Consider the following 27,080-nt stretch of genomic DNA (forward strand, 5'->3'; position numbering starts at 1 on the left):
CTTTCTGTTATTGATTTCTAATTTAGTTCCATTGTGGTCTGAGAGCAGACATTGTTTGATTTCTATTGTTTAAAAAAATTTTTTTTAATGTTTTATTTATTTCTGAGACAGAGAGGGACAGAACATGAGCAGGGGAGGGGCAGAGAGAGAGGGAGACACAGAATCCGAAACAGGCTCCAGGCTCTGAGCTGTCAGCACAGAGACTGATGCAGTGCTTGAACTCATGGACCACAAGATCATGACCTGAGCCGAAGTCGGACGCTCTACCGACTGAGCCACACAGGTGCCCCAGATTTCTATTGTTTTAAATTAAGGTGTGTTTTATGGCCCAGAATGTGGTCCTTCTTGGTGAATGTTCCATGTGAACTTGAGAAGAATGTATATTCTGTTGTTGTTGGATGAAATAGGATATAGCTGTCAATTATGTCATTGATTGTTGGTGTTGTTGAGTCCAACTGTATCTTTCTGATTTTCTGCCTGCTGAATATGTTCATTTCTGGTAGAGGGGTATTGAAGTCTCCAACCATGATAGCAAATCCATCTATTTCTCTCTTTTCTCAGTTCTGTCAGTTTTGCCTTATGTCGTTTGACACTCTGTTTTAGGTGAATACACATTAAAGGCTGTTATGTCTTCTTGAAGAATTAACGACTTTGTCATTATGTAATGCCTATCTTTATCTCTGATAACTTTCTTTGCTTTGGTGTCTGCTATGTTTGTAATTAATATAGCTACTCTTGTTCTTTTTTAATTAGTGTTCACACTGCATATATTTCTCCATCCACTAAGTTTTAATCTATATTTGTCTTTATATGTTTTTAAATTTATATTTAATTCCCAATTATCTTTTAATTTATATTTGTCTTTCCATCTATTAATTGGTGCATTTAGAATACTGACATTCAAAATGATTATTGATACAGTTGGATCAATATTTACCATATTTGTTACTTTCTTCTACTTGTCTTTATTCTTTGTTCCTATTTTTGTCTTCCACTCTTTTTCTGCTTTTTATGGCTTTAATTGAACGTTTTATATGGTACCATTTTCTCTCCTTTTGTAGCATATCAATTTTATATATATATATATATAGAGAGAGAGAGAGAGAGAGAGAGAGAGAGAGGTTTTTTTTTTTTTACTTTTCTCCGTTGTTGCCCTAGAGTTTGCCATATACATTTACAACTAATCCAAGTCCACTTTCAAATTACTCTATACAACTTCACAGATAGTGTGAATACCTTATAATAACGAAATAATCCTAATTATGCCATCAATCCTATGTATGCCATCATACATTTCACTTATATATAAGCATACACAATTATATGTATGCATAACATAGGCATACATACATACATAGGAATATATCATCAAATACATTGTTGCTATTGTTATTTTGAGCAAACTTATTAGATCAATTAAGAATAAGATAAACAAACTTTTTATTTTATCTTCATTTATTCCTTCTTCACTGCTCTTCTTTTCTTTATGTAGATTTAAGTTTCTAACCCACATTTTTTTCTTTCTCGCTAAAGACCTTCTTTTAACATTTATTGTAGGCACATTTACCAACAACAAATTCCCTTAATATCAGTTTGTCTGAGGAAGTCTTTGTTTCTCCTTCACTTTTAGAGGATAATTTCACAGGATACAGAATTCCAGGTAGATTTTTTTTTTCTGTTAATACTTTAAGTATTTCACTCTACTCTCTTACTTACATAGTTTCTTAGGAGAAGTTGGATATAATTATTAAATTTTTTCCTCTATAGGTATGGTGTTTTTTCTCCCTGGAATTTTGCAGAATTTTTTCCTTATTTTTGGTTTTCTGTAGTTTGACAATGATATGTTTAGGTGTAAGAGTTTTGGGTTTTATCCTTCTTGGTATTCTCTGAGATTCCTGGATTTGTGGATTGGTGTCTGACATTAGAGAAAAATTTTTGATCATTATTTTTTCAAATATTTCTCTTATTCCATTCTCTCTTTCTTCTCCTTCTGGTATTCTCATTATACCTTTTGCAGTTGTCCCACAGTCTTTGGATATTCTATTATGTTTTCTATTCTGTTATGTTTGTTACAGTATTTTTTCTTTTTTAGTCTCTAGCATTTCTTTTTGATTCTTTCTTAGAACCAAATTTCTATATCTTTGCTCACATTTTTTATCTGTTCCTGCATTCTGTTTATTTTATCTATTGGAGTCCTTGGCATATTAATCATAGTTGTTTAAAATTCCTGGTCTGATAATTCCAACATACCTGACATGTCTGGTTCTGATGCTTGCCATTTCTTCAAATTGTTTTGGGTTTGTTGTTGTTATTGTTGTTATTGTTTTGGGGCGGTTAGCCTTTTTAGTATGCTTTGTACTTTTTTTTTTAAGTTTATTTATTTTGAGAGAAAAAGAGCATGAGCAGGGCAGGGGCAGAGAGAGAGAGAGAGAGAGAGAGAGAGAGAGAGAGAATCCCAAGCAGGTCCCGTGCTGTCAGCATGGAGCCCACTGCGGAGCTTGAACTCATGAGCTGTGAGATCATGACCTGAGCCAAAAACCAAGAGTTGGACGCTTAACTGACTGAGCCACCCAGGCGCCTCTGTACTTTTTTATTGATAGCCAGACTTCATGTCTGTTTATAGGCAATAAGCTGGGGGAAATCTTGGTGCTCATCTCATTTGTGTTCTGTTTCATTGATCATTGTCACTCGTTTCCCGAAGTCCAACTTCTTGAAAACCAACAATTCATATATTTATTCAGTTTTTTAATTTGTTTTAGGCAGGAGAGTAAATCCAGTCCCTGCTATTCCATTTTGGCTGGAAGCAGAAGTACATTCTTCCACTTTAAAAATATTTATCTCACCCAAATTTGACTAACTTAACTCTCTTACATTATGCTTATTTTTTAGTAATATTTTAAAACTTTGACAGTAAAAAAAACTGACTTTCCCCCGAGAGGAGAAAAAAGCTTTTCATTGTTGTATTCATCTTGGTGCTTGACTCATACAATTTTTACCCATCAGCTTCATAAAAGGTCTTCAGTGTAAGCTATTGGGATCAATTTGACAGTAAGACTTTGTATGATGAATGCATTCCCTAATTGTGGAAAAAAAAAAAAAGGAAAAGAAAAAGAAAAAAACCTAAGCAAAAGATTTAACTGCTGTGCCTAATTCTTCTTTGCCACTGTACTGCTTTTGCAAAAAAAGGTTGGAAACCAGCCATGTTTTCTTTTGTGTCCATTTCCCCCCATATTGATTAGTTGAGAAGTCATAAAGACATATTTCTTAACCATTTAGACAAGGAAAGATGTAAATTCTTCTACAATTATTTATGTAAAGTATACATTTGTCTATCAAATCTACCATAAAATTAAGAGCTAAAATTTGAACATTAGACAAATTTAAGTTTGACTTCTTTGGGGCTGTCAGTGAGGACAGACTATAATATTTAGGGCTTGTTCATTCCTTTTGTGTGCTGGCATGTACCCTTCTGGGGTTTATACTGGCAGGCAAAGCTCCTCTCTTTTGCCGTTTTATCTTCCAGTGAGCATTATACCTACTGGCAGCTGAGAATATCGCATTATGGAAGATATATAGACTTCAGTGGCAAGGAAAGGCTGTTTCATGAAAAGGCAAGTTCATGGCATATGTATCATTGCCGAATAGTTTCTTAACCTGGACCAGATACACAGGAGCTTTGAAATCTAAGAACATTTTTAAATTGTATGCAAATGTTGTATATGTGTTTATACTTTCTGTACGTAGAATCCATAACTTTTATTTATACTCAAAGAGGGTGTTAAATGATGAGTCCTTCACATAGTCTGACTGCAGAGGGGAGCAATAGAACAACCAGACGTACTGTCAAAGTAATATAGAATTACACCCCCATAAAATTATCCTCAGAATAAATTAAGAATCTCTATCACTCAAGCCTCAGAGTGGACATTTTTTGGCCCAGTGATCTCCTGCCACAATCCAAATTATAGCTGGTAATTTAACACCAAGATAATCAGCTCTTCTTGTGCCTTAAAAATATAACCATTCCTGTGTTTGTTTTTTATTTTTTTCTGTCACGTTAAAACCATGTAAATAAATATATATTCAGGTGAAACTTTTGCTCAAAGCTGAAAAACTTTCTAGGAAACTGACATTTAAAAAAAGAAAGAAAAGGTTGCTTATCCACACGGTTAACGTTTTAAGTGAAATCAAGGAGATGTTAGTTAATCAATGTATTGCTAAATCATAAAGCAAGTTTGATAAGATTAATTGCACTATATATCAAGACTTGAATGATTTTTTAAAGTCACATTTTTCTTCCTCACAGTCAACCATGTCTTTGCTACTTTTCCCTGTCCAGTTAAGCAACACTAAATCTCAAAATGTAGGCTAGTCATTTTAATTACTCTGTAATAAATCGGTCTATCATTATACAGGGGAAGTATTGTTATTTCTATGTCATTTCTAACAAAGTGGAACCTTCAAAAAAGCTTGTGTTCATAAGAGAAGTCCACCTCCTTGTGTGTTTTTTTTTTAATGTTTTTATTTATTTTTGAGAGAGTGTGAGTGAGTGAGGGGCAGAGAGAGGGAGGCAGGGATCCAAAGCAGGCTCTGCACTGACAGCGGAGAGACCCATGGGGGCCTCCACTAACCAACCATGAGATCATGACCTGAGTTAAAGTCGGACACTTGATTGACTGAGTCACCCAGGCACCGCCCCCCTCCTTATTACTGAATCTGTTTATTAAGCACTATCTTTTGATCTAAAGCTCCCTTTAGCTTCATTTCTGATGCTTGGGGATATTTCTTTGGCAAAAAGAAGGGTAACAATGAAATCATCCTTCAAAAGAGTATTTCTTCATCCAATCACATTCGTTGTTTTTCATGCCGTGTCTCAGACTCAACTTAAACTCAGTTCTCTCTTTGGCAGTTTCCCATTTTGATTTCAACTCCAGAATTAAGCAGTATATATCAAAAAAGCAGGTCACTCATAACAACAGAGTCAATAATATACCAAAATAAAATATATTTCAAGGTATTTCCTTTCATCACTGAAGTATTTTACTGCATTATTAATATTTGAAGATATGTCTTATTTGCCAATTTTTCCATACAATAAAAAGAGCTAGAGATTCCAAACTTTTCTACGAAATCTCTCTTTCTTTGTTTGTTTTGGTAAAGAGTACATTTCTTTTAAATTTTGTAAATGAATGAATATTGATTTCTAAAAATGCCAAGTCTTTAAATGAAAGTTCATCCTTTATATATGTTCTTTCTGAAGTTATTACTTTAAATCATTATTTAAGTTTGTCCATTGTATTGATTGTGTTGGGTGAAGTATTTTTTTATCCTAAAAGGAAATTATCATTTATCTATGCAAAATTGATATAAAATGTTAAAGTTAAGGAAAAAAGCTAAATTTAATACCAGCAATTATAATCTCAAAAGCAGTATATGATTGTAAGGAATGCTTTTAATGTGTTCTCTGAATTTTATGGACCATGATAACGATAAAGATAATAAAGTCTGGTTGTGCTTGCATGTGGCTTCCCTTGAATATGGTGGGCAGTTGGTGGCACAGGTGGCAAAAGTGACAAGTTGCAATATCTTAGCATGATATGGGGACTATTTTAAGATCCATCCCTGTGGAAACTTAGGCAGATCAAAGGAACTGAATCTGATCTGTTAGTATCAAGCTACAATACTCCATGCTGCTTTTTACTAAGGTCTCGATAAACAAAGGTATTGGATTACTTTTAAAAAATTAAACATCTTTACATAATGAAATTTTTATTTACAGAAGGTCATACTGACTTTAACATATCATGACACAGTTATTCATAAAACAATATGAAAGATCTAAGAAAGCAATGTATTCCTGACATAGAAACAAATTCTAGATAGGCTATGAAATTTAATTAAATAAAAGGTTATAAAATAAAATGTCCCAATAGTGTTGCAACTCTGAGCTAAAGATCACCTAAATATTGCTGGTTGGGCTAAATGATACTGGAAGAAAAACAAGGATATAAAAGGACCAGTAATGGCAGGCTCTATTTATTGTTTGCTTTAGTAATGATCTTATCATCCCAATATCACTAGCTTCAAAGCATACAGTTTTCAATTTTTCCAGAGCCAGGACATTCAAATATTTTAAAATTGGAGATTTCTTCTTGTTTCAATCCCAATTAATTTCCAATCTCTGTGACCATTTTTTTTTTAAAGTAATTTCTATGCCCAACATGCTTGAACTCACAACTCCAAGATCAAGAGCCACATGTTCTATTGGCTGAGCCAACCAGGCATCCTTCTATGACAGTTCTTAAAAAGTGGCAGTGGAACTCATTTAATGATCACCAATTGTTTTCAATAGGCCTCCTGGTGGAAAACTCTTATAAAAACTTTTAAAACATTTTTTAAAAGATAATTTTTAAAAATACGGTGGCAGAAACTTACAGAACCGTCAATCTACAATGTGTATTAACTAATCATGTCCTAGAAGTTTTAGAGGATAAAGAAAACAAAATTATTTGTTAAGCAATTCAATTGGACCTGGGTATATTTAATTCAACCACATTTTTTTTTAGAACCATATATTTGAAAAACAGATACTCAAGTCACAACTAGCAATCTGTTGGAAGCACAGAAAAAATACATGAATCCCTCAATTATAAGTTGCCAGCAATTTTGAGACACCTCATCCATTTTACAGTAGCTTTTAAGGAGGAAAAAAACTATATTAAATGAAGATATTTTTTTAACTTGCCAATATCTTTTATCCATATAATTAGGGTTTTTTTTCCTTTCAGCAGCAAATCAGAATTTGAGAGTAAATTTTCTGCATGTCTGACATCTAAGAAGTCTGCACTACGTTGGGTATTTTCAGTTATGGATAATACCATAGTGACCAACTGCATTTCATAGTTCCTGCCCAAACCTTGACCTCTTTAACGTCTTAAGGCTTGATAGAATTTCCAAGGCACATTGAGGAATATGTGTTTTTCCTGCATTTTCTGTTTGGGTAAAATCATAGGTTTTTTTGTAAATTAAAAATTACTTTTCTTAAGCCAGCTGGGAGCTTTTGACAGATAGATGTTCAATGCTTTAGTTAATGGCTTTCACTTCACATAAACAAGATCCCCATTTAACTTAAAATTCAACAGCAAATAACAAGATTGAACAGATTCCTTCTAAATACAGGTTGGCACATGCACAGACAATGACAATGTACTGTTTTTGTTTTTTGTTTTTTTCCCCTTCTTTCTCTGATGGCTGGCAGGGTTTTAAGAAAATATCACTGTAAAATATAACCCAACTCTAGGTGCATTAAGTGTGAAGACAGAAAACTAGAATGGAGAAAATATAGTATGTTTCAACTTTTTTCTTTGCCATTTTGTAAATCAGTCTGTATTCTCAGATCTTTTTTTTTTTAATGTTTATTTATTTTTGAGAGAGGAAGACAGAGACAGAGTGTGAATGGGGAGGGGCAGAGAGAGAGGGATACACAGAATCTGAAGCAGGCTTCAGGCTCTGAACTGTCAGCACAGAGCCTGACGCAGGGCTTGGACTCATGAACTGAGATTATGACCTGAGCTGAAGTCGGACACTTAACCGACTAAGCCATGCCCCCCTGCTTTTTTAAAAAAAATATTTATTTTTGAGAGAGAGAGAGAGAGAGAGAGAGAGAGAGAATGGGAGTGGGGGAGGGGCAGAGAGAGAGGGAGACAGAATCTGAAGCAAGAGTTCTCAGATCTTCTGTGTTCCTTTTGAATATTACAGCTATGGCAGCACATTTGAAAGAGTTAAAGACTTGAAGCAAAAAATAAGAGCAATAATTGGGACATAATCAATGGGAACTTTATAACAACAACTCATAGTATCTATAAAAGCAGAGAAAGTAATCAGACAGTTTACTTAGTTGTTCTTTCAACACTATGTTGCTGATGTCTTGACTACAGATTCTTTAATACTCACTAGGTAAAGTTCTTGCATGCATATGTCCCATGATTTTTTTTCTTTGTTGCTAGTTTAATAAGGAGCCCCTTATTCCTACTCTACATTTTCCCACTTGGTCTACTCAGCTCAGCATCCCATCTGACAGATAGCATCTTAACCATGTAAACCATAATTGTGGCAGATGTTGGTTGGATGGCAAAAGAGATATCAATTTTACCATATTAAGGCGACAGAAAAATTAAATTGGGTTATGTAATCTAAGGAAATACTGAACAACCAAATAATAAGCCAGGAATCACTGAGTCTGAGGAAACACTGGAAACATGGGCAGAGGCCCTGGACCAATTTAATTATGTGAGTGAAAGGGAGCATTTTCTAGAAGAGGACTATTAATCATACACTTCCAGATGTCCCCTACAAAGCAAAAATAAAGTTTATGCATTGCTTATAATCTGTGAAGATGTTGTGACGCTTCGGTTGTGAAAATTTGGTGTACAAGTATTATAATTAGGTTCAATAAAATAAAGTATTGCAATAGTGAATCACTGACATATTCTGAAATTTTGCTCACCAATACTCTCACCAATGCTAACTTTTAAAAGTTCAAAAAGTCATTAGACATGGCAAAAGTTAGATTGATATTAAAATATTTCTTCCTCAATTCCTGTGATCATTCACTCCATCTTCAACTGCATACTTTTCTTTTTCTTCTTCTTCTTCTTCTTTTTCTTCTTCTTCTTCTTCTTCTTCTTCTTCTTCTTCTTCTTCTTTTGTTCATAGTCTATAAATATTTTGAGACTGCGTTGTTTTATAATCTAAGGGAGGACAAAATTGTCAGGACAAATGTGTTTCATAATTTCCTAATGTTGTTAGTAAGTATCTTAAAAATAAGAGGAGCAAGGGAATGTTGCTCCCAGGTGAACAGGAAGAAAACCAAACAACTATTAACAACAGAAAGAAACGTATTTTCCAGAAGAATACACTGGTGATGTGGGAGCAGACAAGCAAAGGAAAATTATTTGGGAATAACTTTTTAAAGTCAGATGTATTAAAATCTTCAGAACAAAGAAAACATGAAAATCAAAGTTTATGGAGCTCATTACACCTTAACCAATAATGTTCACATCCAGCCTATTATCCCTGTTGGGTCACATGGCTGCCAATGCCAGAGCTAGGGTATGAATCCACATCCTCTGGCAACAAATTAATGTACCTTTTCTTACTCTATAATGCCTCCCCCTCAAGCTCTTTACATATTTGAGATCAGGCATGCTTTCTATGTACTGAGAATCAGAAGTTCTACCCCCAGAACCTATTAGCTCAGTGACATCAAGCAAGTTACTTTAACCTCTTTGCACTTCACATGACTCATCTATGCAATGAGAAGGAGGAGATCTTTCCTGTCACTACTGAGTTGTTGGAGGATAAAGTAAGATAGTGCTTTTTAACAATAACATGTACACATATAAGGGATTGTTATAATTGAAATGCATAAAGAAAATGGTTGATGAGATTTACCAGCCACTAGATATTAGCTTTAAGGACTCATGATAGCAATAGTTGGAAGTAATTTCTCTCTCAATTAGGCACCCATTGGGCCATTGTGGAGTTCGTATTGCATCTAGTTTAGGTCTCCTCACCTTGAGGATGCCATGAAATGGGGAAGTTCAGAATAGTTTAATAATATGATTAAAGCGGTGAATAAATAAGACCCATGAGAACAGGTAGAAGGAGTTGGAATTAATTAGTTTGGAGACAATAATTGCCTCCTAATACATGAGGCATTATCATAAGAAAAATGTAGAGTGACTTTTATCCAACTTCTCTGATAAATGACTTGAAAGTAACCATGAAAATATAGTACAGATATAAGAAAGAATTTATTGATAGGGTTTTTTGTTAAATATTAAAATAAGCTATAAAAAGAAGATGTGAAGTCTCTTTTGTTGATGACTTTTCCACAGAAAAATAGACAACACATCAATTTGGTTTTGGCAGGGAACAGATATACTTGCAATCAGGAAACTAAAAGTCTGAACTATTGAGATTTTCTCTCAGCTCTCAATTCTACAGTTCTCTGGCTAACACACTTGAATTATCACAACATAGGTAGATAGCAAATTTTTCTAATTATCCTTGTCCAAATGTACTCACTACATGACTCTGCTACTATCCTAATATATATATATCTAGTTTGTTTGTTTTGTTGTTTGTTTCAGACGGTGTGATAAATACAGAGGTTGAGTTAATCTAACTCTCTGGTCCATGGCACAGTATCATCATTAATCTGAACAAGGCAAAAAAGCAATTTTAAATGGATTTCTTCCCCTGATCACATTCTTCACTCCTATCTTCCCCTCCCCAACAGATAACTGCTCTAATGTGTTTAATGTGTATTCTTAAGTTTAAATGTGTCTTTGGAAATAAGTAGTATTTTTTTTTTTGGTGTGGATTTTAAAATGTATGCAAATAGATCTCATGTATTTTCTTCCATTTTCTCCAAGCATTATGTTTTAAGAGTGATGTTGTTTTTAACTGCGGGGTCATATTCAGCAGTGTTCATCCACAGCCTTCTCCTTTCTCTAATGGTAGGCAACGAGGTTGTTTCCAATTCCCTGCTTCCACAGTGTTGTGAAAAACATACTCTCTTACATGTTTCTTATTGTAAGGTTTCTCTCTCTCCCTTTTACTTTAGAAGTGTGATTGGATAATCAAACATAATTGGTACATCTGCAAATACTTTGCCAGATTGTTCTCCAAAATGGCAGTGTTCAAGTATGAAGGAGTTGTTGGTACCCCAGCCACACTTAGCATCATAGAACTGGCCAATTTTTCCCAATGCAGAGCTTAAACTCAGGATCCTGAGGTCAAGACCTAAGCTAAGATCAAGAGTCAGATGCTTAACCGACTGAGCCACCCAGGCACCCCCAGATCTTCAAATGACTTCTAACATCATTTAGTAGAATTTTAAATTTTCTCCCTAACGAACTGAAGCATTAATGATATCTCATCTAAAATGTAATTATCCCTCTACAAATTTGGCATTATTAACCAACTTAATGTATATGTTCAATATCAGCCCCATTTATGCCCTGTATATCTGTAGTGTTTATAAACTCCTTAAAAAAAGGTCTGTTTATTTCTATTTTTTAATGTTTATTCATTTTGAGGGAGAGAGAGTGAGCAGGGAGGGGCAGAGAGAGAGAGAGAGAGAGGAGGGAGAGAATCTCAAGCAGGCTTCACAGCACAGAGCCTGACTCAGGGCTCAGTCCTATGAACCACGAGATCATGCCCCAAGCCAAAACCAAGAGTCCGATGCTCAACTGACTGAGCCACCCTGGTGCCCCCAAACAAGATATGTTTACAAACTTCATCTGTGCATGAAGTTCAATGTCTACACAGATCTATGTAAAGATAGATATCGATATGTACTTTAAAGGATTATTTATTTTGCCTCTCATAAGATCCCTCAAAGTGAAAAATCCTTATTATTTATTATTATTTTTAGAATAAAGACTTATTTTTAAATTTTTTTTTTCAACGTTTATTTATTTTTGGGACAGAGAGAGACAGAGCATGAACGGGGGAGGGGCAGAGAGAGAGGGAGACACAGAATCGGAAACAGGCTCCAGGCTCTGAGCAGTCAGCACAGAGCCCGACGCGGGGCTCGAACTCACGGACTGCGAGATCGTGACCTGGCTGAAGTCGGACGCTTAACCGACTGCGCCACCCAGGCTCCCCAAGACTTATTTTTATAATAAAGAGTTTTGATTCAATAATAATATACTCAACTAGTAGAGTAATCTAATCCCTCATTTATATTATAAAATTTTTACTGACTTCCTATCATATGGTAGGCTATCAGGTATTCTAGGATCATCTGTAGATCCCTATGATCCTGAGACCCTTTCAGAAGGGCTGTAAGAGAAGAATTCTATTTATAACAATTTTAAGATGTTATTTGCTTTTTCAACTCTGTTGACATTGGCACTGATGGTGCAAAAGCAATTCGAGAGGTGAAACTTCCCAGTATCTTAGCATGAATCCAGACAGTAGCACCAAACTGTGCCAATAGTCATTGTATTCTTCACTGACATGCACTCATAGTGAAACAACAAAAACAAAAAAACACCAGCTTTATTCATTAAGGTCTTCTTGCTGAGGCAATAAAATTATTAATTTATTAAATCTAACACTTGGATATGACTTTTTAATATTCTGTGATAGAATGCAAAGTATACATACTGAAGTGCAATGGTCATCTTGAAGAAAAGCATTTTTGCCAAAAAAACAATCAATTTTTTCATGGAATATCGTTATATATTGAAAGAACAACTGGCTGACAAACTGATTATCAGACTTGGATATTTGGCAAATATTTTCTCAAAAATGAAAAAAGTGAGTACTTCATTTCAAAAGAAGCAACAGTTAATGTCAATAAAAAACTAAAGCTTCCAAATGAAAATTAGAATTTTGGAGAATTTTTATTCACTACCATGAGCTTGATGGCTCCCCAATACTTTTCTGATGGGGTCAGAACCAAATGTGATTTTTTTTATATTATATAATAAAATGTGTCAACATTTGAAAAATCTGCATAAATGATCAAATGACCGATGCATAAAGTTACAAAATCATACATAGGCAAACAATCCATTCAAATTTTAAAATAGACCAATAAATATTAATGCACATTGAAAAAATTAATTGAGGGGTGCGTGGGTGGCTCAGTTGGTGATGCATCCTACTTCAGCTCAGGTCATGATCTCACGGTTTGTGAGTTCCAACCCCACATCAGGCTCTCTGCTGTCAACATGGAGCCCACTTTGGATCCTCTGTTCCCCTCTCTCTCTGCCCCTCCTTTGCTCATTCTCTCTGTCTCAGAATAAATAAACTTAAAAAAAGAGAAAGTTAATTGATATGATTTCAAATTCCATGTTGCAATTGGCATTTAAGGAACTACTACTTGCTGAGTTTTCGTGTAGTATCAAAGAAAATATACACAAATGTCTGAAAAACCTATAAAATATTCTTCCCTTTCCAACTACAAGCCAGTATGAGGACAGATTTTTTTTCAAGTTTTATTTATTTATTTTGGGTGGGGGAGGGGAGAGGGTAGGGCAGAGAGAAATGAGTGGGGGAGGGGCAGAGAGGGAGAGAGAATTCCAAGCGGTCTCTGTGCTGCCAGCAGGGAACCCAATGTGGGGGGGCTTGATCTCACAAAACTGTGAGATCATGACCTGAGCTGAAATTAAGAGTCAGATGCTTAACCGACTAAGCCACCCAGGTGCCCTGAGGACAGATTTTAACCGACATAACATATCACAACAGATTTTGCAGAAATAGATATAAGAATCCAGAAGTCTTTTGTTATACCAGAAATTAAAGTTATTTGCAAAAATAAAGAAAAATACCACTGTTTTCACTAATATTTTTAGAAAATAGAATTACTTTTCATAAAAATGTTACTTATGGTAACATGTAATAGGTTTATTATTTAAAAATAAAAGAATACTTAAAATTTTTTAAATTTCTCAGTTTTAATTTCTAATGGTAGATTCATAATAGATATAACTCACATATGCAAAAGTTTTTGGGGGTCCTGAATGCTTTCTAAGAGTATAAATTTCCTGAGATAAAGAAGTTTGAGATCCACTGCTCTAAGGCTGGAGAGGAGAATGAAAGAGACAAAGTCCCTACCCTCATTCTAGTTGGGGTATACAGGTGAACAAATATATTTAGATAACTTCATATTGTGTAAATATTAAAACAAAGGAAGTGATGTGATACAGAGTACATGGGTAAGACTACTTTAAGTATTAAGCTCAAGGAAGTTTCCTTTGAGGAAGTTACTATTTGATCTAAGACTTGGAAAATAAGTAAAAGTGGCCAATTAGAGAGCCAGAGTTAGAGTATTCCAGGTAGAAGGAGAAAGAATTGCATCAGTCTGAGACAAAAAGAGTTTGCATGTTTGAGAACCAAAGATGAGGCCAAAGTGGCTGAGATAGAACAGTCATCAGAGAAAACAGTGCTAGAGGATTTGGACAAGTGGGCAGAGGAACAAGGACCTTCATGGCAATGATTTGGATTAAAACAGAAATCCATTAGGAAGCCACAAAAGGCTGGAGTGAAGAAAAGTGACTCTGGCTATTGTGCTGAGGATGGGTTGCATGGTAGTAAGTTGGTAATAAGAGTTGAGGCAAGGAGACCAGTTAGATAGGCAAGACACTGGCACCAAGAGGAGGCAAGTAGCTAGGCCACGACAGGGGCCATGGAGATTGAGGAAAGGTGATAGATTCCAATGTATATATATTGGTTTGGGGAATGAAAAAGGGAGGAGTCAAAATTGCTTCTTGGGTCTTCGAGTAAAGCAACCAAGTGATTGAGGGTGCATTTGCTGAGATGGCTCACCACACTGACACACCTTTAGCTCCCTTGCACCTCTCCATCACTTCTTCCTGGCAAAACCCAAACCTGCTCAAATCTAAATCTCCATTGACTCTTCATCTGCATCGGAACAATGAAACATGGATAGAGAAAAATCACATGCTCAGGCTAACTGATTCTCTTCATGACCTCAAAATTTGAGTGGACCTTTGCTCTGCCATGCAATCCTACTATAATTTCCTAGCTAATTAACCTTCCTACTCTCTCAGATAACTATTGTACACTTTATTTTCTCTCTTTTAACCTCCAATACCTCTCCATTCCCCATTTTCTCAGCTTATAATGACCTGCTTTCTATTTCAAAAAAAATCGAACTTCCACACTTCTGATCACACCTGCCAACCACTGCAAAATGAACCTTCAGCCTTACCTCTCATTGCAATGGATGAACTGTCTGGTTTTCTACCTGAGACAACCATCTGCATCTAAACCCTGGATCCTGTGTTTCTTGCCTAACTGTGAGCACTGCTTCAACAGATAATTCCTGTCTTTCTGAGTCATCAGTTGACATCTGCAGTACTCCAATTCAGGTTTTTACTCCCTCCATTCCATGGAAATAACCTTGTCAAAGGCCTCAATGACCTTCACATTGTTTATGTAATGATCGTTTCTCAGACTTTATCTTACTCACCTTCTCAGCAGCATTTAAGGGAGTCAACCACTCCCTTCTCCTTGAGATACTTTTTATTTTTCTTCCAGGGACCATCCTTTCTTGGTTCTCCTTTTTCACTGGTCACTCTTTCTTCAGTCTGCTCAGTAGGTTCTTCCTCATCTTCCCAATCAGTTAATGTTGAAACCTTCCCAGTCTCACTCATTGGAACTTCTGTCTACACTCACTCCTTTGTTGATCCAATCAGGCTCTGTGGCTTTAAATACTCTTCATACACTGATAAGCCCCAATAAGTATCTTCTACCTGCCTGCTCCCTGAGACCCCAGACTCATACATCCAGCAATCATTTGACATCACCATTTAGTTGTTTAACAGTTATCTCAAATTTAACAAGTCAAACTGAGCTCCTGTCCCCTGCACTCCTCCCACATCTGTTCCACATACAACCATAATCACCAGTAATATCGTAATTCTATGTGTTTAAGTAAAATATCTTAGAATATGGCTGGCACTCTGTTGCTCAGTCCGTCAGTAAAATTCTGCTGGCTCTAACTTCAAAGAATATCCAAAATCCTGCTACTTCTCACCACATTTCTTGCCACCACTCTAGCTCAGGTCATCATCATCTCTTGCCTTATCCACTCCTAACTGGTATTTCTGCTTCTGCCTTCGTCTTCCTACAAGACATTATATAGCAGCCAGAGTGATTTACTTAAAAAGTAATTTTAATAATGTCTGCTTAAAACCTTCCAAGGCCTTTCCATTTCACTCTGAATAAAAATCAAAATCCTTAGCATGGCCTTCACTAAAGGATCTAGTCCCTTGCCACCTCTCCAACCTTGTTTCCTAACAGTCTTCCCTTTCCATCCCACCTCTCAACTCCACTTCAGCAACACGACTCCTTGCTGTTCCTTGAACACATTAAGCACACTCCTACTTTAGGACCTTTCTCACTTGCAGCTCCCTCCATCTGGACTGCTCTTCTTTTAGATATCTTCATGGCTTACTTCCTCACTTCTTTTGGGTTTCTGCTTGAATATCATCTTCTCATAAAGATATTCCCTTAACACTCTTCAACTTCTAGGTGAAGATGGAAGATTGAACACATGCATTTCCTTCAACACTCTCCTCAAACTCCATGAAATGGCGGTTAATGAAATGAATACCTTCTAAGCCCATGAACTCACAAAGACAAAGACAACAAAAGAAGAGACGCTCATGACAAAATTTTGGAAGCTGGAAAGGAGACATAACAGAAAAAAAACCACACACACACACACCCTTTTCCATTCCTTTTACTTTATTTTTCTTAATAGCACTCAACCTAGATAAATGTAGATGCATATAAACACAAGACATATATTTGCTTTTCAATTTTTTGTTGTCTCCCCACCCCCTGCCCCAAGAACATAAGCTGTATGACAGCAGTCTTTTCAGTTGGGTTCAGTGTTGTATTCTCAGAGTTTGGAATCATACAGATATTCAATACAATTTTTTGACTGAATAACCGGGTGGCCTGGGCAAGGTGCAGTTTGGGGAAGGTGTGGGGTTGTGGCAATCAAGAATTCTGATTTGGATACTAAATCTTAGGTACCTATTAGACATCCAGGTGAAGAAATCAAGTGGGAATCTGGATATCTGGGCCTGAATGCAGAATGCAGAGGTCAGGGCTAAATGTTACATTATATATATATATATATATGTATATATATATATATATATATATATATTTTAATGTTTATTTCTTTTTGAGAGAGAGGGGGGCAGAGCATGGTTGAGGGAAGGACAGCAAGAGAGGGAGACACAGAATCCGAAGCATACTCCAGGCTCTGAGCTGTCAGCACACAGCCCGATTTGAGGCTTGAACTCACCATCCATGACATCTTGACCTGAACCAAAGTCGGATGCTTAATTGAGCCACCCAGGTGCTCCTAAATATACGCATTTTAGAGCCATTAACATCAGGACTAGGTGAGATCACCTGAGGGAGTATGAACATAAGAAGAGAAAAATGCCAAGCTCTGAGTCCTGGAGACTCCATCAGTTAGAGTCCAGGAAACCCGTGGTCTCCAAACCTTTAGAATCACGTAGCATTATCTGTAAGAAGAAGAAAAAATAAATTGAGCCGTGTGAAAGAAGGTACTTATTTATTTATAAATTATATGTATTATTGTTCAAATATATACATTATCAAATACAAAGACATAGATATTAAAAAAGAATGAACTGAAGGACTTCCAGTTAAAAAGGAAGTATTGAGTACATGCATTTTTCAGCTCCCTTCTGAAGACCACTCTAGTGATAGTAAATGGATTTTTAAAAATAAAGTATGAACCCACAAGGACTAAGAGAACAAGAGTAAAACAATAGCATCAGAATACAGGAAGCTGGAAAGAAGAAAGACGAATGGCAACTAACTTCGACTCATGAAAGCTGAAGCTGTGGTGGGGAAAAGCCAAGAAGCAACCTGATTTACAATGCAGAATCCTGTCCTCACCCCCACCCCAAAGGCTCAGGAATGGGTGTCTGGCACCTCTGGTAGAGAAGGTAAATGTCAGGCAATAACAGACTTGGCTGAAAGTCTATCTAAGAAGCAGCTACACCCACAGAAACCTCCACCACTCTGCACTGCAGGTGACTAACCCCCTACTATACAGCAACAGACTGGAGCTTTATTTGCTGGAGAGGATTAAGTAGAGAGTCTTGACAGGAGAACCACAGACACACTTGAGGATGGGAATTCCAAAAGAAAAATAGGTAGATTAAGTCAAAGTTAACATCCGAATGCTTAACATTGAAATATCGAGAAGGAGCTCTATATGTTTCTTAGGAATACGGAGGCAAAGAAGAAAAAGAACACTCTTTTGATGGGTAGCAATGGAATTCACCAACATAAAGGGAACTTAAGAAAATGAATGCTATATAGACTGTTCTTTATTTCTTAGAGCCATTTAAAATATTTATTTCTATTTCTTTTCAAGTGCATGGATTATTTGAACATTATCTCAGTACATGAATGCAGACATTTTAAGTAATTGCATTTACTGTATCCTGGATTGAAAATACACATAAATATTGATTTCTTCTGTTCTATGTAACTAACGACACGGACTCTGCTTTGAGTACCTTAGCATCACCAAAACTTATTCATACATTGCACATGATGTATGTATATATGTAGAGAAACAATCCTTAGAAATGAAATAATAACCTCTCTTTTATAATATTACATTTTGATATTTACATACCTTAATTATCCAACATAGTCTATACTTCATTCACTGTGAAATTGTCTTTGTTATTGGAAATCACAATGCTTTTATTATTCTTTGCCTGCAATGTCCTTTCGTCCTTACCTGTCTGAAGAGCTCCCACTTACCTTTCAAGAACTATCTCAAGTATGACCTCTTCTTTAAGGGCTTCTTTGACTTCCCTCAGCTGCTACTGTGCCATTATTTATGCAATATAGTACCTTGTGTACATTTCCATCAAATCAGTCCCTGCATTGTTTTAAAATTATATTTATAAGTCTGCTAACTCTCTTAGTCCAGGTACTATGTATCATTTATATATGTAGTCTGTTAACCTATCATAATCCTGGGCACACAGTTGTTATTTAATCAATGTTTAAATGGATGTTTGGAAATAATTTTGTGCCATTATCTCATTTGATTTTCCTAGATTCAATCAGTCACTAGTTCCTAGTGCTCTAAATACTTATAATATCTGTTACTTCTTGGGCATAATATACCATGCCAATGTCTACTGCCAAGAATTCATGTTCTTGCTATACGTTGTTGGGACTATTGACATCTTAACCCGACTTTGGTGCCTAATCTCACTCTCTTCCAATTCATACTATATTTGCCCATTAGAATGACTTAACACAAATTTTACCATGTTCTATATACCTTGAAACCTTTAAGTTGGCCACATGAAAGATTTGATAAAATAAAAATGAGTGTATTTATCCTCCTGTTTTAAACAATTAGAAACAAGACAAAACAATTTTTAGGCATTTAGACAATAGGCAGTACAAGACACTGAACCTAGAAAGAAGGGAAACTAATAAAGTGAACCCTTTTATTGCTCTAGCTTACTGCCTGGAAAAAATTTTCTGCCATAGCAAAGTAAGAGAGAACCAGGACAAAGCTTGGCATTCTTGCTCAGTTGAAGAGACAGAGTTTGGAGTTCAGAGAGATGAAAGTAGCTAGAATTTGTGAAGCAAAATACTGAAGAGGTGAGAGCTTCAGCTGGGTGGGGGAGACTTGCTCCAGAAAGCTTCTGAGGGTTCTCTGAATGTCGAGGCTGAGTATTGATCTGTGAATGTATGGAAGGAACTGCCTGGGACTGAAGAAAAACTGTTAGGAAGAAATAAGCTGAAGAATCCTTGAGCTCACATAGTCAAGTAGTAGTTTGTGTTCTAAATAACTAGAGTGGAGCAACCTCCTAATACATAGAAATTAAATAAATCCTCAGAAGGATGGTGTCTCAGTAATGGGGACACATTAGCCTACACAAAAGGTTATTCTAGATCGGCTTCACAAAGCTTAAAAGCAAATGGGAAAGGATCAAACTGATTCCAAGCCACAAAGCCCAACAATACTTAAATGAATGCAACAACATCCAGTGTCTAACAATGTAAAAATTAATTACATTAGTATTCAATCAAATATTTCTAAGCATGCAAAAAAGCAAAAAACATGCAACTCATAAGCAGGAGAAAAAAATCAATCAATAGATACAGACCCAGAGATGAGAGAGACAATAGAATTAACTGACAAGGATGTTAAAGTAGCTATTATAAATATGTTTTGTATGTTCAAGACAGTAGAGGAAAACATAAACATGAGAATGAGAGAAATGGAAGGTATTAAAAAGCAAATTAAGTTTCAGATTTGAAACAGACAAGATCTGAAAAGTAACTGAATGAGATTAATAGCATATTACACACTGTAGAAAAAAGATTAGTGAACTTGATGCAGTAATAGAAACTATCCAGAATGAAGTAAAGAGAAATATCTATCCATCTATCATCTATCTATTTATTTAGAGCACAAGTTGGAAAGGGGCAGAGAGAGAGGGAGAGGGAGAATCCCAAACAGACTCTGAACTGTCAGCACAGAGCCTGACTTGGGGCTTGAACCCACGAACCATGAGATCATGACCTGAGCCAAAATTGGACGCTTAAACTGACTGAGCCACCCAGGCACCTGGAGAAATAATTTTTAAAAACAAACACGAGATTAATGAGTTGTGGGATGATATCAAATAGTCTAATAATATGAATATCATTGGAGTATCAGAAGGCGAGGGCAAAACAAAAAAATATTTTAGAAAATAATGACCACAACTGCTCCAAATTTGATGACATTTACCCACAGATTTAAGAACCTCAATGAACCTCTATAAGCAAAAATATGAAGAAAATCACATCAAGACACATCATAATCAAATTACTAAAAATCAGTGGGGTACCTGGGTAGCTCAGTCAGTTAAGTGTCCAACTTTGGCTCAGGTCATGATTTCATGGTTTGTGAGTTCAAGCCCCGCATCAGGCTCTGTGCTGACAGCTCAGAGTCTGGAGCCTACTTCGGATTCTGTGCCACCCTCTCTCTCTCTGCCCCTCCCCCACTCGCACTCTGTCTCTCTCTCAAAAATAAATAAACATTTTAAAAAAATTTTTAAAAATACTAAAAACCAGTGATTAAAATGAAATCTTAAGCGCATCCATAAAGAAGACATTATGTTCAGAACAATACAGATAAAAATGGCAGCAGAGTTCTGATCAGAAAACATGCAGACCAGAAGATAATAGAAGTTGATTAAAGAAATGAAACCAAAAGAAAAAAAAATTTAACCCAGATTTCTATACCCAGAAAAAAAAAAACCTAAAAAAAACCACCTTGCAACAATGAAGAAAACTTCTGCTTTTTTCTTCAGATGTAGAAAGCTAGAAAGAATACTGTTTTTATCATAACAATGAGAACATGTTTGTAACAATGAGTTACAAACTCATAAATTTTCCTGAACCTATCAGAGAGCTATTACAGGGCAACCATAAGCTCTGAAATCAAAAGCAGACAGACCCCTCCAAAAAAGAGAGAGAATGTGAGAATTGGCTCGTCTGTGGCATAACATGGGAAAAAGAGATGATATACACCATAAAAATATGTAAGAAGAGTTTAGCTAAACATTGAAGAAATGGTTAAAAAAAAATGTTAAGTGTGGGCTAGCATGAGAGTATACCTACTTGAGAGTCACAGCACAAGGTTAGTGTGTACCAACCTGCAAACCCTTTTCCATGGTTTCCACTGGGAACTCACACACAAAAAAAGGTTATGGGCAGGACAAGAGACCAGAAAGAGCTTCCTTCAGTGGTGCAGGATCACTGAAGGGGATTGAGTGCTCCAGTGCAAAAGGCATGAAACTTCTCTTGGATCTTTTACCTCTATGGAATAAAAGCTTTAAGTCATGGAGGTAGAAGCAGTAAACAATGATACTCTCAGGACACATTTGAAGTACCACGGTGGCTGGTGATTGGGTAAAAGAAAAATGCCCTGTACTTAGTCAGGAAATAGTTCTATTTCACAGATCCTATATAAATCTATACCATTAAAGTACTCCTATTACTGGGATGTAGTGGGGGGCAGGGAAGCAGAGTCTGAACAAGACTCACTAAGGATACAAGGCACAGTTTGATGGTCATGGGGAAGAGGGACAAGATCATGAGAAATCTCCATCACAAAGGCTGAGGCACAGAGAGTATAACAAAGACTGAGCTGGACCAGGACAACAGAGAAGCTTCCTGCCTCCTCCCCAGATAGCAAGCATTGAATAATAATCAATAGCAGGCTACCACTGGGGAGGAGGCAAGATTGTGGGGAAATATCTCCAATGTGCCATAGTTGCACAAGGAAGGCTGAAAGCTGAGGGTATATCAGGATCATTGGAAAAAAACATTCAGCACAGAATCCCCAACCCTAACCACAAGGTAAGCTTACTAAAGGATACTGAAACTGGTGGAAAACTGTAATCATAGAAACAACAAAACCAAAACCAGTTTAACTTCTGACAAGTTTGAATCAACACTGAAAACTCAGTCTAGTAGAAGAGGTGTGCCTATTTCCAAATATAAGTAACATCTACTTCCATTTATTCTCTTCTTCTTCTTCTTCTTCTTCTTCTTCTTCTTTAGAGAGAGAAAGAGAGAGAAAAAGCACAAGTGAGGGAGGGGCAGAGAGAAGGAGAGAGAGAGAGAGAGAGAGAGAGAGAATTCCATGAGGGGCAGAGAGAGAGAGAGAAGTGGGGCTCACTCAAAGCAGGGCTCATGTTCACCTGAAGCGGGGCTTCAACTCACCTGAAGCAGGGTTTGTGTTCACCTAAAGTGGGGCACAAGCTCACCCAAAGTGGGGCTCGAGTTCATCTGATGTGGGACTCAAACTTACGAACCATGAGATCATGACCTGAGCCGAAGTCAGATGCTTCACCTACTAAGCCATCCAGGTGCCCTCTACTTCAATTTCTACTGTTCTACATATAATGTCTAGTATTCAATAAAAATTATCAAACACATAAAAAGCTAAGAAAAGGCAACCCATTGTTAAAGCAACTAACAGAATCAGAATCAGAGATGACCTAGAGGTCAGAAATCATGAAGTGAATTTAAAATAGCTATTGTTAAAATGCTAAAGGTTCTACTTGGAAAGGTGGGTGACATACATGAGCACATAAGAAATTTTAGCAGAAAAGTGAAAACTATGAGATCTAATAAAATGCTAGAAATAAAAAAAAATCCTCCAAAGCAACAGAGATATGTAATGCCTTCAATGTGTTCCTCACTTAACTTGATACAGGAAATAATCAGTGAACTTTAAAATAGCTGAATAAAAATTATCTTCATTAAAACACATAGAAAAAAGGCACCTGGGTGGCTCAGTCCATTAAGCAATGGACTTCAGCTCAGGTCATGGTCACATGGTTCATGAGTTGGAGCCTCACACCAGCTTCTCTGTTGTCAGAGAGCTGCTTTAGATCCTCTGCCCCCCTCTTTCTCTGTCCCTATCCTGTTCATGTTCTCTCTCTCATTCTAAAAAAAAAAAAAAAAAAGTTCCATTAAAAAAGTAAAACAGTGGGAAAAACATAACAGAGTATCCAAGAATTGTGGCAATATAAAAATGGGTTAACATACATGTAACTGGACTTGTAAAAGGAGAGAGGGATAATGGGGTAAAATATGTTTTGGAAAATATAATGGCCAAAATTAAAGAAGACATTTTAGATCCAAAATTCTCACAGTATACTAAAAATCCTAAAATATACAAAAAATTAACCCCTACATATGTCATCTTCAAAGTGTGTAAAACTTATATCAAAGAAACAACTTTAAAGGTATCAAGAGAAAATGCACACACACATAAAAAGGAACGGAGATGACAATTAAAGCAGATTTTACATCAGAAACCATGCAAGCCAGAGCAATGAAGTGACATTTTTAAAGCATTGAAGAAAAAAACTGTCAACCTGGGATATTTTACCCAGAAGAACTATCTTTCAAATACAAAAGCAAAATAAATATTTTTTTCATAAGAATACAAGCTGAATGAAATTATTACCGTGGACTTGTGATATAAGAAATGTTAAAGGAAATTCTTCATGCAGAGGGAAAATGATATCATGCAGAAACCTAGAGCTATCCAGAGAAAGGAGGAGCTCCAGCAATAGTGAAAATAAAGGTAAATATGAAAGGCATTTCTCCATTTCATTTTTTTAATTTATTTTTTTAATGTTTATTTATTTTTGAGAGAGAGACAAAGCACGAACAGGGGAGATGCAGAGAGAGAGAGGGAGACACAGAATCTGAAGCAAGCTCCAGGCTATAAACTGTCAGCACAGAGCCTGACACAGGGCTTGAACCACAAACCATGAGACATGACCTGAGCCGGAGTTGGATGTTCAACCGACTGAGCCACCCAGGTGCCCCATATTTCCCCATTTTAAATTGCTTTAAGGAGCAATGGATTTTTAAAGCAAAAATAGAAACAATGTACTGTATTTAGTACATGTAAAAGTATAAATGTATGACAAAAATAACATAAATGAAGGGAGAAAGATATTGAAAGTATGTTGCTCTAAGATTCTTACACTATACGAAAAGAAGTAAAATATTCTTTAAAGGTAGGCTGTGGTAAACTAAAACATGTATTGTAAACTCTACAGAAAATACTAAAAAATTTAAAAATTGTAAGTAACAAGTCAGCAATGGAAAAAAAATTAAATAATAAATTAATTCAAAAGCAAACAGAGAAAGAGAAACAAAAGGGAAAAAGTAACAAATAGAAGCCAACCAGCAAGACGGTGGATTTTAATTAAATTGATTAAAAATGAAACTGAATGAAAATGGTCTAAACCAGTGTTGTCCAAAAGAAATATAATGTGAGTAAGGTATGTAATTTAAAGTTTTTTAGTAGCCACATTAAAGACAACTAAAAGAAACAGATGAAGTTAATTTTAATAATATATGTAGCAAAAACTATGTAAAATATTGTTATTTTGACATATAGTCATCATAAAAATTATTAATGGGATATTTTACATTCTGTTTATTAAAATTTTATGGGTATTTTACACTTACAATACATCTCAATTCAGACCAGCCATATTTCAAGTTGTCCAAAGGCATATGTGGCTAGTTGCTATCTTACTGAAAAATGCAGATCTAACTAACCATCCAAGTTGAAAGACAGAGATTGTCTGATTAGATTAAAAGCAAGACCTAACTAAATGCCATTTACAAAAAGTCACTTTAAATGTTAAAACATAGGTAGGTTAAAAGTAGGATGAAAAAAGGCAAAAGAATGGAAGAACATGTACTAGGAAAAAAATCAAAAGAAAGCTGAATTCACTACTTTAATATGAAACAAAGAATTCATAGTAAGAAAAAGAAACATTACATAATAAGGAGGCAGTTAACTACAAAGACATGATGTAATGTATATGTACCTAATGATAGTTTCAAAATGCATAAATCAAAAAGTAGTAGAACTGAAAAGAGAAATAGACAAAAAAATACAGCTATACTTAGATATTTCAACACTTTTTTCTTAGTGATTGATGGGAAAATTGAGAGTGAATTATTGAGAATATAGAAGACCTGGACAACACTAATAACCAACTTGTTTTAATTGACGTTTATGGAATGCTCCACCTAAAAACAGCAGAACACATTCTTTTCAAGTGCACATAGAACATCCACCAAGATAGAGCATATTTTAGGCTACAAAATAAACCTTAGTTAGTTAGTTAGTTTATTTATTTTTAATGTATATTCATTTTTTGAGACAGAGCATGAGTGGGGGAAAGACAGACAGAGAGGGAGACACAGAGTCTGAAGCAGGCTCCAGGCTCTGAGCTGTCAGCACAGAGCCCTAGGTGGGGCTTGAACTCAGGGGCTTCAACCTGAGCTGAAGTTGGACCTTTAACCGATTGAGCCACCCAGGTACCTCAAACCTTAGTAAATTTAAAAGAATTGAAATAATGCAAAATATGGTCTCTAACAACAATGGATTTAAGCTAAAAAACTGATAACAGAAAGGTATCTGTAAAATTCTCAAATACTTGGAAGTTATACAACATACTTGTAAATACTAAAGAGGAAGTCACAAATGGATTTAGTAAATATTTTGTACTGAATGGAAGTGACTACGCAACATATCAAAATTTGTGGGACACAGCAAAGGTAGAATTTTATTTACAAAATTTATAAATTTACGGCATTAAATGTTCACACCAGAAATGAGGAAAATTCTTAAATCAATGATCTAAGCATTTACCTTAAGAAACTAGCAAGAGAAGAGCAATTGAACCCAAAGCAAGTAGAAGAAAGGAAATAATAAATAGTATAAAGCAATAAAATAGAAAAGAGAAAAATAATTTTAAAAATCAATGAAACCAAAAAATTGATTCTTAGAAAAGTGACTAAAATTGATTAACCTGTATCTATGCTGGTTAAAAAGAAAAAAGAAAAGACACACTAACAATATCAGATATATGAAAACAGACATCGGTGTAGGTCATATATTAAAGGTATAATGAGTATTTATGCTTAACTGACTGAGCCACCCAGGTGCCCCTAATAAGTATTTATGAAAATAAATTAGCTTAAATGAAATGAACAAATTCCTTGAAAGTAAATTATCAAAGTTTACTCAAGAAGAAATAAGTAACTGGAATAGCTAGTGTTTATCAAAGAAAATGAACTTATCGTTAAAAATCTGTACATAAAGAAGACTCCAGGCCCAGATGATTTCACTGGCAAATTACATCAAGTATTTTCAGTGAAATAATACAAATTTTATACAAATTCTTCCAAAAAAAAAAAAAAGGAGAGGAGGGAATGCTTCCCAACTGGTTTTATAAGGCTAGCATTACCCTAGTAATAAAATGTGACAAAGACATAACAAGGTGGAAAAATACAGACCCATATCTCCCAAGAACATAGATGCAAAATCATCATCATAATACTAGCAAATCAAATACAGAGAAAAAAATAATACAATGCATCAGGACCAAGTGTAGCCTTTCTTGGGAATGCAAGGATGGTTCCACATTAGAAAATCAATCAATGTGTGGTGTCTCGGTGGTGCAGTCGGTTAAATATCTGACTCTTGATCTCGGCTCAGGTCATGCTCCCATGGTTTGTGAATTCGAGCCCCACATTGGGCTGTGTGCTGACAGCACGGAGCCTGTTTGGGATTCTGCCTCTCATTCTCTCTGTCCCTCCCCAGCTTGTGCTCTCTCTCTCCCTCTCAAAATAAATAAATAAACCTAAAGATAAAAAGAAAATTAATAAATGTAATTCACCATATTAAGAAACAAAAAAGAAAAATGGTATGATCATCTTAATAGATGAAGACAAAAGCATTTGACAAAATTAAACAGCCAGTCGTTATGAAAACTTCCAGAAAATTAGGAATTAAAGGAAACTTTCTTAATCTGATAAAAGTGACTACAAAAACACCTGTGGCTACCATAATACTTCATGGTGAAAAACTACATGCTTTCCCCCTAAGTTTGTGAACAAGGCGA

Source organism: Lynx canadensis, chromosome B2 (genome assembly GCF_007474595.2).
Source record: "Lynx canadensis isolate LIC74 chromosome B2, mLynCan4.pri.v2, whole genome shotgun sequence".
NCBI lineage: Eukaryota > Metazoa > Chordata > Mammalia > Carnivora > Felidae > Lynx > Lynx canadensis.